Source organism: Aegilops tauschii, chromosome 6 (genome assembly GCF_002575655.3).
Source record: "Aegilops tauschii subsp. strangulata cultivar AL8/78 chromosome 6, Aet v6.0, whole genome shotgun sequence".
Lineage (NCBI taxonomy): Eukaryota > Viridiplantae > Streptophyta > Magnoliopsida > Poales > Poaceae > Aegilops > Aegilops tauschii.
This window is the reverse complement of record NC_053040.3, coordinates 248,634,389-248,649,702: the sequence shown is the minus strand read 5'-3', so window position 1 is coordinate 248,649,702 and position 15,314 is coordinate 248,634,389.

Here is a 15,314-nt window from a genome sequence, read left to right as displayed (position 1 = left end):
TGATGAGTTGGCTAGGAACGTGGATAGAATTTATCTTGATGTTGATTCTTTGAAACTAAGATCTATCCCACCTAAGAATGATATCAATGAGTCTCTCAAAGCCATGAGAATTTCCATTGATGAGTGTAAATAAAGAACCGCTACGATGCGTGCTAAAAAAGATTGCTTTGTGAAAGCGTGTTCTTCTAGTTTTCATGATAATAATGATGAAGATCTAAAAGTGATTGATGTGTCTCCTATTAAATCTTTGTTTTCCAATATGAATCTTGATAATGATGGGACTGGAGATGAGTCAACTTTAGTTAAAAGGCGTCCCAATGATTCTGAGTTTTTAGATCTTGATGCAAAAATTGGTAAAAGTGGGATTGAAGAGGTCAAAACTTTAGATAGCAATGAACCCAGTATTTTGGATTTCAAGGAATTTAATTATGATAATTTCTCTTTGATAGATTGTATTTCCTTGTTACAATCCGTGTTAAATTCTCCTCATGCTTATGATCAAAACAAAGCTTTTACTAAACATATTGTTGATGCTTTAATGCAATCTTATGAAGAAAAACTTGAATTAGAAGTTTCTATTCCTAGAAAACTTTATGATGAGTGGGAACCTACTATTAAAATTAAGATTAAAGATCATGAATGCTATGCTTTATGTGATTTGGGTGCTAGTGTTTCCACGATTCCAAAAACTTTGTTTGATGTGTTAGGTTTTCGTGAATTTGATGATTGTTCTTTAAATTTGCATCTTGCGGATTCCACCATTAAGAAACCTATGGTAAGGATTAATGATGTTCTTATTGTTGCAAATAGGAATTATGTGCCCGTAGATTTCATTGTTGTTGATAGAGATTGCAATCCTACATGTCCTATTATTCTTGGTAGACCTTTCCTTAGAACGATTGGTGCAATTATTGATATGAAAGAAGAAAATATTATATTCCAATTTACATTAAGGAAGGGCATGGAACACTTTCCTAGGAACAAAATTAAATTACCTTATGAATCTATTATGAGAGCCACTTATGGATTGCATACCAAAGATGACAATACCTAGATCTATCCTTGTTTTCATGCCCAGCTAGGGGCGTTAAACGATAGCGCTTGTTGGGAGGCAACCCAGTTTTATTTTTGTTCCTTGCTTTTTGTTCCTGTTTAGTAATAAATATTTCATATAGCCTCTGGTTAGATATGGTTTTATGTTTTAATTAGTGTTTGTGCCAAGTAGAACCTTTGGGAAGACTTGGGTGAAGTCTTTATGATCTTGCTGTAAAAAACAGAAACTTTAGCGCTCACAAGATTAGCTGCCATTTCTTACTGGAGAGTGCTTTTAGGTTGATTCTTTTTGAAGATGATTAATAGATAAATTACTCACGTACACCAATTTATTTCAGAATTTTTGGAGTTACATAAGTATACGTTTGATATAGATTACTACAGACTGTTCTGTTTTTGACAGATTCTGTTTTTCATGTGTTGTTTGCTTATTTTGATGAATCTATGGCTAGTATCGGGGGGGGGGGGGGGGGTATGAACCATATAGAAGTTGGAATACAGTAGGTTTAACACCAATATAAATAAATAATGAGTTCATTACAGTACATTAAAGTGGTAGTTTGTTTTATTTCGCTAACGGAGCTCATGAGACTTTCTGTTGAGTTTTGTGTTGTGAAGTTTTCAAGTTTTTGGGTAAAGATTTGATGGATTTTGGAACAAGGAGTGTCAAGACTCTAAGCCTGTGGATGCCCAAGGCACCCCAAGGTAAAATTCAAGGACAACCAAAAGCCTAAGCTTGGGTTTTCCCTAGAAGGCATCCCCTCTTTCGTCTTCGTCTATCGGTAACTTTACTCGATGCTATATTTTTATTCACCACATGATATGTGTTTTGCTTGGAGCGTCTTGTATGATTTGAGTCTTTGCTTTTTAGTTTACCACAATCATTCTTTCTGTACACACCTTTTGGGAGATACACACATGAATCAGAATTTATTAGAATACTCTATGTGCTTCACTTATATCTTTTGAGCTAGATAATTTTGCTCTAGTGCTTCACTTATACCTTTTTAGAGCACGGTGGTGGTTTTATTTTGTAGAAATTATTGATCTTTCATGCTTCACTTATATTATTTTGAGAGTCTTTTAGAACAGCATGGTAATTTGCTTTGGCTATAAAATTAGTCCTAATATGATAGGCATCCAAGATGGGTATAATAAAAACTTTCATATAGAGTGCATTAAATACTATGATAAATTTGATACTTGATAATGGTTTTGAGATATCAAGGTGGTAATGTTAGAGTCATGCTAGTTGGGTAATTGTGAAATTGAGAAATACTTGTGTTAAGGTTGGCAAGTCCCATAGCATGCACGTATGGTAAACGTTGTGTGACAAATTTGAAGCATGGGGTGTTCTTTGATTGCTTTCCTTATGAGTGGCAGTCGGGGACGACCGATGGTCTTTTCCTACCAATCTATCCCACTAGGGGCATGCGTAGTAGTACTTTGCTTCAGGCCTAATAAACTTTTAAGTATATGAGTTCTTTATGACTAATGTGAGTCCATGGATTATACGCACTCTTGCCTTTCCGCAATTTGCTAGCCTCTACGGTACCGTGCATTGCCCTTTCTCACCTTGAGAGTTGGTGCAAACTTCACCGGTGCATCCAAACCCCGTGATATGATACGCTCTATCACACATAAGCCTCCTTATATCTTCCTCAAAACAACCACCATACCTACCTATTATGGCATTTCCATAGCCCTTCCGAGATATATTGCCATGCAACTTTCCACCATTACGTTTATTATGACACGCTCCATCATTGTCATATTGCTTTGCATGATCATGTAGTTGACATCGTATTTGTGGCTAAGCCACCTTTATAATTCTTTCATACATGTCGCTCTTGATTCATTGCATATCCCGGTACACTGCCGGAGGCATTCACATAGTCATATTTTTGTTCTAGTATCGAGTTGTAATATTGAGTTATGAGTAAATAAAAGTGTGATGATCATCATTACTAGAGCATTGTCCCATGTGAGGAAAGGATGATGGAGACTATGATTCCCCCACAAGTTGGGATGAGACTCCGGACGAAAAAAAAGAGGCCAAAGAAGCCCAAATAAGAAGAGGCCAAAGAAGCCCAAACAAAAAAATGAGAGAAAAAGACAGAAGGGACAATGTTACTATCCTTTTTCCACACTTGTGCTTCAAAGTAGCACCATGATCTTTATGATAGAGAGTTTCTTATTTTGTAACTTTCATATACTTGTGGGAATTTTTCATTATAGAACTTGGCTTGTATATTCCAATGATGGGCTTCCTCAAAATGCCCTAGGTCTTCGTGAGCAAGCAAGTTGGATGCACACCCACTTAGTTTCTTTTGATGAGCTTTCATACACTTATAGCTCTAGTAGATCTGTTGCATGGCAATCCCTACTCCTCGCATTGACATCAATTGATGGGCATCTCCATTGCCTGTTGATTAGCCGTGTCAATGTGAGACTTTCACTTTTTTGTCTCCTCACATAACCCCTATCATCATACTCTACTCCATCCATAGTGCTATATCCATGGCTTGCGCTCATATATTGCGTAAGGGTTGAAAAGGCTGAAGCACGTTAGAAAGTATGAACCAATTGCTCGGCTTGTCATCGGGGTTGTGCATGATGGGAGCATTTTGTGTGACGAAAATGAAGCATGGCCAAACTATATGATTTTGTAGGGACAAGCTTTCTTTGGCTATGTTATTTTGATAAGACATAATTGCTTGGTTAGCATGCTTGAAGTATTACTATTTTTATGTCAATGTTGAACTTTTATATTGAATTTCTTGGATCTAAACATTCATGCCACAATAAGAGAATTACATTGAAAAATTATGTTAGGTAGCATTCCACATCAAAAATTTTGTTTTTATCATTTACCTACTCGAGGACGAGCAGGAATTAAGCTTGGGGATGCTTGATACGTCTCCAACGTATCTATAATTTTTGATTGTTCCATGCTATTATATTATCTGTTTTGGATGTTTAATGGGCTTTAATATACCTTTTTATATTATTTTTGGGGCTAACCTATTAACCGGAGGCCCAGTGCAAATTGCTGTTTTTTGCCTATTTCAGTGTTTCGCAGAAAAGGAATATCAAACGGAATCCAAACGGAATGAAACCTTCGCGAGGATCGTTTCTGGAACAAACACAATCCAGGAGACTTGGAGTGGACGTCAAGGAAGCAACGACGCGCCACGAGGCTGGGAGGCGCGCCCCCACCCTTGTGGGCCCCTCGTAGCTCCACCGACCTACTTCCTTCGCCTATATATACTCTTATACCCTAAAAACATCCAAGAGAGCCACGAAACACTTTTTCCACCGCCGCAACCTTCTGTACCCGTGAGATCCCATCTTGGGGCCTTTTCCGGTGCTCCGTCGGAGGGGGAATCGATCATGGAGGGCTTCTACATCAACACCATGGCCTCTCTGATGATGCGTGAGTAGTTTATCATAAACCTTCGGGTCCACAGTTATTAGCTAGATGGCTTCTTCTTTCTCTTTGGATCTCAATACAAAGTTCTCCTCGATTCTCTTGGAGATCTATTCAATGTAATACTTTTTGCGGTGTGTTTGTCGAGATCCGATGAATTGTGGGTTTATGATCAAGATTATCTATGAACAATATTTGAATCTTCTCTGAATTCTTATATGCATGAGTTGATATCTTTGCAAGTCTCTTCGAATTATCGGTTTAGTTTGGCCTACTAGATTGATCTTTCTTGCAATGGGAGAAGTGCTTAGCTTTGGGTTCAATCTTGCGGTGCTGGATCCCAGTGACAGAAAGGGAACCGACACGTATTGTATTGTTGCCATCGAGGATAAAAAGATGGGGTTTATATCATATTGCTTGAGTCTATCCCTCTATATCATATCATCTTGCCTAATGCGTTACTCTGTTCTTATGAAGTTAATACTCTAGATGCATGTTGGATAGCGATCGATGTGTGGAGTAATAGTAGTAGATTCAGAATCGTTTTGGTCTACTTGTCACGGACGTGATGCCTATGTTCATGATCATGCCTAGATATTATCATAACTATGCGCTTTTCGATCAATTACTCGACAGTAATTTGTTCACCCACCGTAAAATATGCTATCTTGAGAGAAGCCACTAGTGAAACCTATGGCCCCCAGGTCTATTTTCCATCATATTAATCTCCCGTCAACTAGCTATTTCTATTGTCGTTTATTTTGCAATATTTAGTTTTCAATCTATACAACAAGAATACCAAAAATATTTATCTTATTATCTTTATCAGATCTCACTTTTGCAAGTGGTCGTGAAGGGATTGACAACCCCTTTATCGCATTGGTTGCAAGGTTCTTAATTGTTTGTGCAGGTACTAGGGATTTGCGTGTATTTTCCTATTGGATTGATAACTTGGTTCTCAAAAACTGAGGGAAATACTTACACTACTTTGCTGCATCTCCATTTCCTCTTCAAGGGAAAACCAACGCATGCTCAAGAGGTAGCAGCCATCTCTGCATAAGCTGCATCTCCTTCTTCACATTTCAGGGCTATCTTATGATCCCCGTGAACCATTATTGTCCAACGTGGCCCTCGCATCTTAAGCTGCAAAAATATGTAACAAGGGCGAGCCATGAATTTATCATAAGCCGGCCGGCCAAATAGTGCATGATATGGACTTTTGATCTTGACCACCTCAAACCATAGTGTCTCTGCTCTATAATTATACTCATCGCCGAAAGCCACTCATACCACTACAAAAAAAGACACATTTGTGACATTTTGGGCCGAACAATTTTTTTCGGTCATGCTTATGACACTTCTATGACGATAATTGTGACAAAACCCGGTATCATCATAGATGTGGTGGGCTCCTACTTCTATGACAAAAAATCATGGTAGAAAATGAGCTTTTCGTCCTGGGCGGGTCGGAGATGCACCTGCATGACATTCTTTGGGTCGTTCATGACGGAAAAAATCATGGTAGAAGCGAGGGCGAGGAAAATTTCGGGGAGTTGCCAGTTGCTGTGGGTGGTCGGGGCCGAGCGATGCACAGAGGTTTGCGCGTTTCTCTCATACACGTACGCGCGTGTGTGGAAGGCGTTGCGCTCTAACTGAACCCGAGCGAGGCGTGGGCTCTAACTGAACCCGAGCGATTGCACTAGCTACATTACTGAACCCCGATCGTTCCCTTGCTGTTAACTGAACCTGAGTGATTCCTTCGCTACTGCTGCTAACTGAAGCCGATCGAAGCTGCCTCTTGATGAACAGTTCCTGGTGGCGGTTGGATGAACACGATCCCATGGTAGTAGAGGTCATTGCCGCTGGATGAACATGACCCCGACCGAGGAGGTGGGGGTGGATGAACAGTAGCCGGTGGAGGGACCCCGTACGTGGAGGGGTGGTTGAACAGGACCCCGTGGAGGGCGGGTTGAACAGTAGCCGGTGGAGGCTGGATGAATTGGACCCCGTGGAGGACTGGAAGAACAGTAGGCGATGGAGGCTGGATGAACAGGACCCCGTGGATGAACAATAGCTGGTGGAGGCTGGAGGAAGTCGACGGTGGATGAACAGTAGTAGGTGGAGGCTGGAGGAAGTCGACGATAGATGAACAGTAGCCCGTGGAGTCCATTTTGTGGTACGCCACACCCGTCCAGATGAACAGGACCCCGTTTCATCCGTAGGCGGTCCAACACAAGTCCGTTGCCTCCGTTTTGCGGTAGGCCACACCCCCGATCAACAGCACCCCGTTTCGACCGTAGTCACTCCAACAGAAGTTGGTTTCCTCCGTTTTGCTGTACGCCGGACCCTTCCTGATGAACATGACCCCGTATCGATCGTACGCGGTCGAACAGAAGGCTGTTTCCTCCATTCTGCGGTACTCCAGATCATGTTTCGGTTGTTCCGTCCAAGCCGGTTGTCTCCCGATGAACACGCAATGCTCTTTACTCCGTTCCGACCCAGCCGGTTGGCTGCCGATGAATAGGATTAGTATCTGTACACGTTAGAGACCCCGCTCGTATGTACGCGCGTAGCCGTATTTACTATCTTGCAGCATGGACGTACGTACATGTACACGATATAGACGGGACTGCGTGACATGCTACGTCGGCGCCTCTACTTCAACACGTGCCGCTCCTTACTCGGACATGGTACGTCGCTTCACAGAGACCGATCGACCGCTATGTATGTACACGTTCGTGGCCGGACAGATAAGGCTACCTTCGCTTCAACCTAGTGGGTCGCAGCTGTCAGGGGGTAAGAAGGCAGTTCCTTCCGTGAGAAGATAAAGCCGGTGGGTCCCAGCTATCGGGGGAACGTTTTTTTCATGAAATACAGAGGCCCTTTCGGTAGGTCCGAGGTTTCAGGTGGAGGAATCATTATTTTGCGCGTAATAAGGAGGCACTTCCTTGCATGCGGCCATGGACCCAGCTGTCAGCCTCTCCACTTACAGTCCTTGTCTGATGGTTGTCGTTCGTTGACCGTGTTGACGACGCCGTACCGCCCGAGAGCACCAAGGTGGTGGACGATGGCGCGACCTAGGAAGGGTACGACCCAGAGCCGGGGAATATGCAGTAGTGGATGCCCACGCAAAGGGGAGTACTAGGGTTGACTGCTTTGGCTGCGGTTTGAGGTAGCCATCTGCGAAGAATAATAGGGGGTGTGGGTGAGTAGAGGGAAGGCCTGGCTAGCGGTGGGAGTAGGGTGGGGCGATGAGGCCTGCCTGGCACCTAGCCGGCCACGGGAGGCAGGAGGAAGCGGGAAGGCCGGCGCTGGTTTGAGCGGCAGGAGCAAGAAGACTAGAGGTTGAAGAAGTACGATGACTGTTGGATGGACATCGTACGGTCATCGCAGCTAGAATCGTTTATACTGACTAAGTTTTTTTGACGTAAATAACTTTATTTCTCAAATGATAGTGATATCGTTTACATCAAGTTGAGAAATAAAGTCCGGGATTGAGCTATCCCAAAACTCCGAGAGTCTACTAGAGAGGGAGCATTTAGCTATACAATCAGCTACTTCATTTGCTTCCCGTAGGCAAGCAATGATTTCGTAATGAGCAACATCTAGTCCCAACTCTTTTCCTTCAAATACAGTAGCTGAATCTTGTCCCGAGTACTCTTCCATAATAAACACTTGGACCGCATTATAGCAATAAGATTCTATCTGGAAAGCATTGCAACCGATCTTAGTGGCAAGATAGAAGCCATTACGAATGGCCATAATCTCCGCAGATTCTGCTGTTGTCACATGCGGTATAAACCAGCTAGCTGCAGCAATGAAATCACCGCGATCATCCCGCGCAATAGCTCCCGTACCTCCATTCATATTCTCATAACAAAAGGACGCATCCACGTTTATCTTCCCTACTCCCCTTCCCGGTTTCTGCCACATGTGATCACGCTTTCTTATGGGCTGGTTCACTGCGAGTGAACGGTAAAAGTTCGTGGCCAGGACTCGGATTGAAACAGCTGTCCGATCCGGTGGTGGGATATGTATCTCCTTTACTGTCTGTCTCCTCTACCACCATATGTACCAGCTAGCCACTGCCATTAGATCTGCCATCGGTAAGCCCTCTGTGCTTTCATCTTTATACATTAGAGTGCTCATCGTGAATGAGCCCGATCTGTCCTGTAGAGCTGCGTTTTGAATCTCAATTTTTAAGCCAAGTTTCCCCCAGATCTCCAAGGCTCGAGGACATTGGAATAGACAATGTTGCGTGTCTTCATAGCCAATCCGGCAGACCGGACACTGCCCGGAGACAAAGCCCTGCGTCCGCGTCAACTTAGTACGCCCACAAGTCAGCCTCCAAACATGGTGGGACCAACCTAGCAGCGGGTCTATTCATTATTTTTGTGCGTAATAGCTGGTGGATTCGAGCTGTCAATGGGGAGAATGTTTGTTTTTTGCGAAATACAGAGGCCCTTTCGGTGGGTCCCAGCTGTCAGGAGGAGGAATCTTTATTTTGCGCGTAATAAGGAGGCACTTCCTACACGCAAAAAAAGAGGCACTTCCTTGCGTGTGGCCATGGACCGAGTTGTCAGCCTCTCCACGTACAGTCCTCTTCCGATGGATGTCGTTCGTTGACCATGCCGTGCCGAGAGCACCAAGGCGGTGGACGGCGGCGAGGCCAAGTAAGGGAATGACCTAGAGCCGAGGAAGACTCGGCAGTTGTTTCCCACGCAGAGTGGGTACGAGGGTTTACTTGTTCGGCCGCAGTGTGAGGCTATCGTCACCGGAGAATAACACGAGGTGTGGGTGAGTAGAGGGATAGCTAGGCCAGGGATGCGAGTATGGTGGGGCCGTGAGGCCTGCCCGACAGCACAGCCGGCCACGGAAGGCGGGAGCAGGCGGTTCCGTCGGCGCTGGTATGGGCGGCTGGAGCAGGCAGATCAGAGCCTGAAGAAGCACGATTGCTGTTAGATTGACATCTTACGGTCTGACGCTGGTAGAGTCGATTGTCGACTAAGTTTCTTTTTTTGAGAAACCTTGTGTATGCATGAACTTAGTAGGCCCACAAGTCAGCCTCCAAATCTGTGGCAGACAACATAGAGCCCATTTGCTATTTTTTTAATAATTTGCAGCCCATTTCCTAATTCTTAAGGAATTTATTCAGCCCATTTTCTGCCCAGGACCACCATCAAAAAGTTCAACCTTATTTTGCATATTTCGGTGGAGTCCGAACTGTTTTAATCCAGAAATGATAAACATTTTTTAAGAACGTATTGATTTGCCAAAAAAATATCGTTTTGTTTTTTTAAGCTAATAAGATGTGGGACAATTGAGTTGGTTTAAGGGAAAACCAGTGGTAAAAAATCAGTGCTGGGAGGGAAAAAAATAAGGATGTAAATATGAAAAGCAAACTTTATGTATTTTCAATATAATAATACGTGTATATGAACTAGTAAAACTATAGGTAGAGATTAGAAAACGGAAGTAGGACATGGCGTTTAAAGAGGAAAATAGAACTGGGCTGTGTGTTTGATTTAGTAAAAAAAACTGCCTGCGGATGTTCTAAGACAAAATATTACTAAGGCTGGCGGGCCAAAGGCCAGTAGATACCTGCTGGATCTTGGTACCCCGCTTCGTCATGCGCTGGGCCTGTTAAAAACAAAACCAAGACTGGGCAGTATACAACCCAGTTGAAACTTGCTCGACTTGAAAAAACAATATACCTGCTGGATCCCAGTTATCAGTCTATAATTGCAAAATTCTCTTGTTTATTCACTACATTGAAGACTTCATGGGTTTCACCGTCTCAGATGTCAGCATTATTTTTCCATCATGATAATGAGTGCATGTACTTGCTTGCGTACGACAATGGACCTGCTGGTTCCATACGGTTAGGCTCTGTATATGGACAGCCGTCTTGTGGTTCCACGGACGAATTTCATGCAAATCGGATGGTTTTCAGTGAAAGCGGAGTAAATTCATCGCATTTTACATATTTATTTTCATTAAGGAATATTTTACATATTTCAACTAATAATAGCAGACTAGGCCTTTTTTAGTCCATGGGAGGCGCTTCACGATCGAGGTCGCGACACTTAACTGTTCTAGAAGGCCCAAATCCATTGCTCCTCTCTTTTAACAATTTGCAACTGGGCTTGGCATGCCACAGCCCAGTTGCGACGTGCTACGTCCAACTATCAACCTATGAAACCGGCTGGATCCCCTGCGTACTTCGAAGATGTAAAATTTTTGGAGAACTGGGAATTCGAACGGTGGGTGCTGATGCTACCCATAAAATAAAAATCAGTTGCGTGAAAATTTGTTTCGAAACAAATAATTTAGCTTTATATCCACATCGACCCTCGACATGATGGTTGGAAGCAAATACCAAGTTCATACCGAAAGATCGTTAACAGCAATACCAACTTGCAGACGACCGGGTAGTACAAGTACCAATACCAAACTAACTTATAATATTTTTAGTCCTGGCCCTAGTGCTCTTCTGGTAGAAAATCTTGCAGAGGACCATCTCCCACTCCTTATCTTGCTCCAGGTCCCCGTGGTGGTACTGGTGCATCACCCAGTTGGTCCTCTGCTGGTCGAAGTTCTTGTTGATGTGCAATACCAGAACCTTTTTGCTGCCCATCTGCCGGCCGTTGACCATCACCGGCAAGGTAGTGCCGATCTTGTGCCACATTGCGTGCATGCCGCACTCCGACTATATCTTGCAACGCGTCCACGTGCCCCTTTTGAACGCCCTAGAGTTGCGCTAGAAGAAATGCTTGCTTAGGCCACTTAGTGTGATACTTGCAGTATTGTCGAATACAAGTTTTAGTGTACGTAGTTGGCATTTTCATAACATCTTTGGCATGTTGCAGTCACTTGTTTCACTTTTTATTAACTGTCAAATTGTAATTGCTTCACTAGGTCTACGTCTAAAAAGAAAAATAGAGCTATCAACAAAGGAATATGTTTGTGCAAGTAGACTGCCGATCGGTGTCTCACCTTGAAGTTTCTCGGGATGGGTGTAGCATATGCCGTGCTCGCTGTCGATGGTTGGTATGAACAAATCGATGAGAGGGTGATATCTCGCACTGTCAGCACTCACTCTAGCATCAAGGTGCTCGATCAGCTCCTGATCCGCAGGATCGGACTTGACGCCAGCCAACAGCACCGGCCAATCCTTCTTGGACTTGCATCGGTTAATTCCAGTTATATGGTACTCAATGTATGATCAATCGACTGTTTTAAGTGAACGATGAAAGATTTCGACAGATTAGTGGTACTCCAAATCTATAGTCCACAATACCCGAACACACTGCCGGGACTCTTGTGTCACCTCACTCGCAGTGTGTTGTCACGCCAATTCAATGTGAGGACATGATGAATAATTTGACCGACGTATACTAGTACTACTAATGTACTACTTATTAGTCGTATTTAGTGTCACATTTTAACCATAGGTTTAACTAACAAAATGTCAATGCATGTCACCAAAAATTATACCATTGGAAACTATGTTCAAATACGAATCAAACAATATAATTTTTTGTGACATGCATTAACATTTAGTTAGTTAAATTTATGGTAAAAATTTGACACAAATTACGAAGGGGATCAATAAACCAGGAGGGAGGTAGTAGTACGAGTAGCGCAATATATAGCATAGAGGACTAGTACAAATTTAGAAATGGAGTAAGAAGTTACAAGGCCGTGCGACAGATTTCGTAGGCTACATGAGTAATACAAAATATAATTCCCATTGGACAACACTTTCACCAACAAGTACACACTTGATCCCTGAAAGGTATCTATCCTTCAAACTAACAACAGTACATAAAATCCAACAAAAGAGGGTCATGCTACAGCAGCAGGATACATGGCTCAGTCTAGATATCAGTACAAATCAAGTTGTGCATATTTGCTATTGGCATGAACCACATCGCTGCATGTCGGGTTTGCAAAGGCCATTCATCGCGTGGAAGCTTGATGCCTTTCACACACTGAAGATTATCTGGCAACAAGCTGTGTCGATGAATCTCCGGATATGGTGATTCATGAAACCCATGGTACGATGTGTAAACACATTTCCCCTTAGCGAATGGAAGTTGCATAGCACGATAATCATCGCCGGTGATATGATCGATGATTGGTTGGATGATCGGATAATTGAGCCTGAGGAACATGGAGGGGTTGGCGAGGCTGTAAACCCGCCTCCAGTAGAATACGCCTGGCCCAACGGAGCTGGGATCTTTCTCGAACATGAAGCGGCCATAGCCATCACAGCCACAAACACCCCATGCATTGTACTTCATGTGGTTTGATGAAATGGTTTGGTCAATTTGGTACGTGTGAATGAGCATCAAATGACCGCCGTCAGTTGAACGAGCGATAAAACACCACCCATTGACTAGTATGATTCCAGGTCCTGGAATCATGAAGGCCAGTGCATTTGCGTCTGCTGCAACAAATCAAATTGGAGACCAAAAGGACAAAAATATACAATCATGTTCAGAGTATGTGTGGAATTAAGATTATTATAACAGTGACACATATCATGGATAGAGAATTGCAATGCCATGGTCATAATCATACCCCAAGTTAAAAAAGTAAGCCAATGGCTTTCATATTATAGCAATATGTCATGGTTCAAACATCATGTCACAATGAGAGGAAAACAACTATGACTGGGCATACTCATATTCTACCATAACACTTACTACGGTTCTCATATCAACACTAAACAATAACATGCATGAGTATAAAAATCTTGGAAATGAGAGTAAGATATAGCAATCATGGGGTTATACTCATAATATCTATTCTAACCCTCATTAGATGCCAATTGTTCTCATATCAACTCTAACAATAACATGTGTGGTCATAAAAATCTAGGAAATGAGAGGAACATATAGCAATGATGTGGTTATAGACATACTATCTATTCTAAATTGTAACAATGAACAGGCAGTCGTATTCATAAGGTAAAGATGAGATGATATAGAACAATTACACGATGATATATTCCACTAGTATAGGCAGCCAATCTGCGCGTCGACCGTGAAAACGATGCCATCATGCACTATAGCATCGGACAAAAATGGAGGCTCAACAGGATTGACGATGAGCCATAACCATGTATGGCGACCGGATTCCAGGTAGACTAATCCCATGTCGAACAAGGCAATGAGCTTGCAATCTATGTTGTCTTCTGATGCTGTGGGCACTTCACAGATTACAACCTTCAGCAAATGGAGGTCGCACCAAAAGCTCGAAGCGTCTCGTGCGTAGTAGGCAGGAGTGTCCAGTGGGTCGCGAAGCTCGATGGCGGCGGTATCCAACGATGGAAGGGTGATCTCTCGCTGGGTCTAGATATCCACATGATGCCACGAACTACCGGATTGGTGGATGAGGACGATATAGTTGGACTTCATGCTCGCCTAGTAGTGGCCGCGCATGGAGGACAGGTGGACGGGTAGTGGTAGCATGTCGAGGGGCACCACGGCAACCTCTATAGGATCATCAAGTCGGTGTCTAGGCCACCTGCGAGGATTGGGCATCAGCAAGCAGGGTGTCTTGGAAAGGGCCGACCGGTTGCAGACGAGTAGATGGTACAAAGACACCGAGCATGCGGCCAGACGGACAGTGCTGAGCAGGTCCATACGATTACAGATCTGCTCCAAGAGAACATCAGGGAGGGAATTCCAATCGCCGCTCGGCGTGTCAGCCGGTTCTACTAGTACTACTACCAGGATATATCATCCTTCATAGCGTAAATAGTTAAGCCGATGACATGTGGGTCTACCTCAAGAGGGCCCATATGTCAGTTCATGGAAGAGAGAGGTGCGTACACGTATTTGCGGAAGCATGCTCCACTGGCAAATATGATGGCAGTACTAGGTAAGGCTGATTTAGTAACACCAACACGCTGGTTCAGCTTATTAATTAAGTGTCCCATCTGCTGCAGCGTGTATTGTCACTTCACTGTGAAGACTAGTTGAATAGTTCTCTCTGACCGAGATGGGGAATAATGGATCGCCAAGACTTCCTATCTATAGTATCCCTATGCCTCTACTCTCATCTTGTCCAACAAGATGAAACATTGGCCAAGGCACCCGGCGCCAATAATGTAGGAGTGCTAGTAGTATTTTGTGTGAAACTTTGACCATCTATTTAACTAATAAAATGCTAATGCATTTCACCAAAAATCATATCACTGGATTCGTATTTGAACATAGTTTTCAATGGTATAGTTTTTTATGACATGCATTGACACTTTGTTAGTTAAATTTACAGTCAAAATTTTACACTAAGTACGAAGGGGGCCATTAAACCAGGACGGAGGTTTATATACAGGTCAATAAAAAATCATCAACCAAGGTAGTAGTAAATGATGAGTGCCCAAAGAATTTTTTCCGAAAGTACTCAATAATGGGCTCGTTTTCCTCAAGAAAATTGTGTTTACGAACATATTAATTGGAATGCATGCGTGAGGAACAAATGACCAAAACTTTTACACGCATTGGTGAGTTTTCTCTTAATTCTTGCATGCAATGTTTTAATGAAGCTTGAAATGTGAACATGTCAATGGGAGGGAGTAAAAGCCTCATGGATGGATGCATGCAACATGCAACACTCACACGTACACATGCACGCACGCAACACTCACGCATCCATGCGGCACACATCACAGGATGCAAGACACACGCTCACGCTCAAGTGCTCAACCCACTCCCTCCGTCTGTGAAAGACTGTACATATAGAGATTTACACATTGACCAAGAGGAAACGGAACTTCCTGGCATAGTTAATGCCCAAAAGTAGCAGACTTATGTGTGCA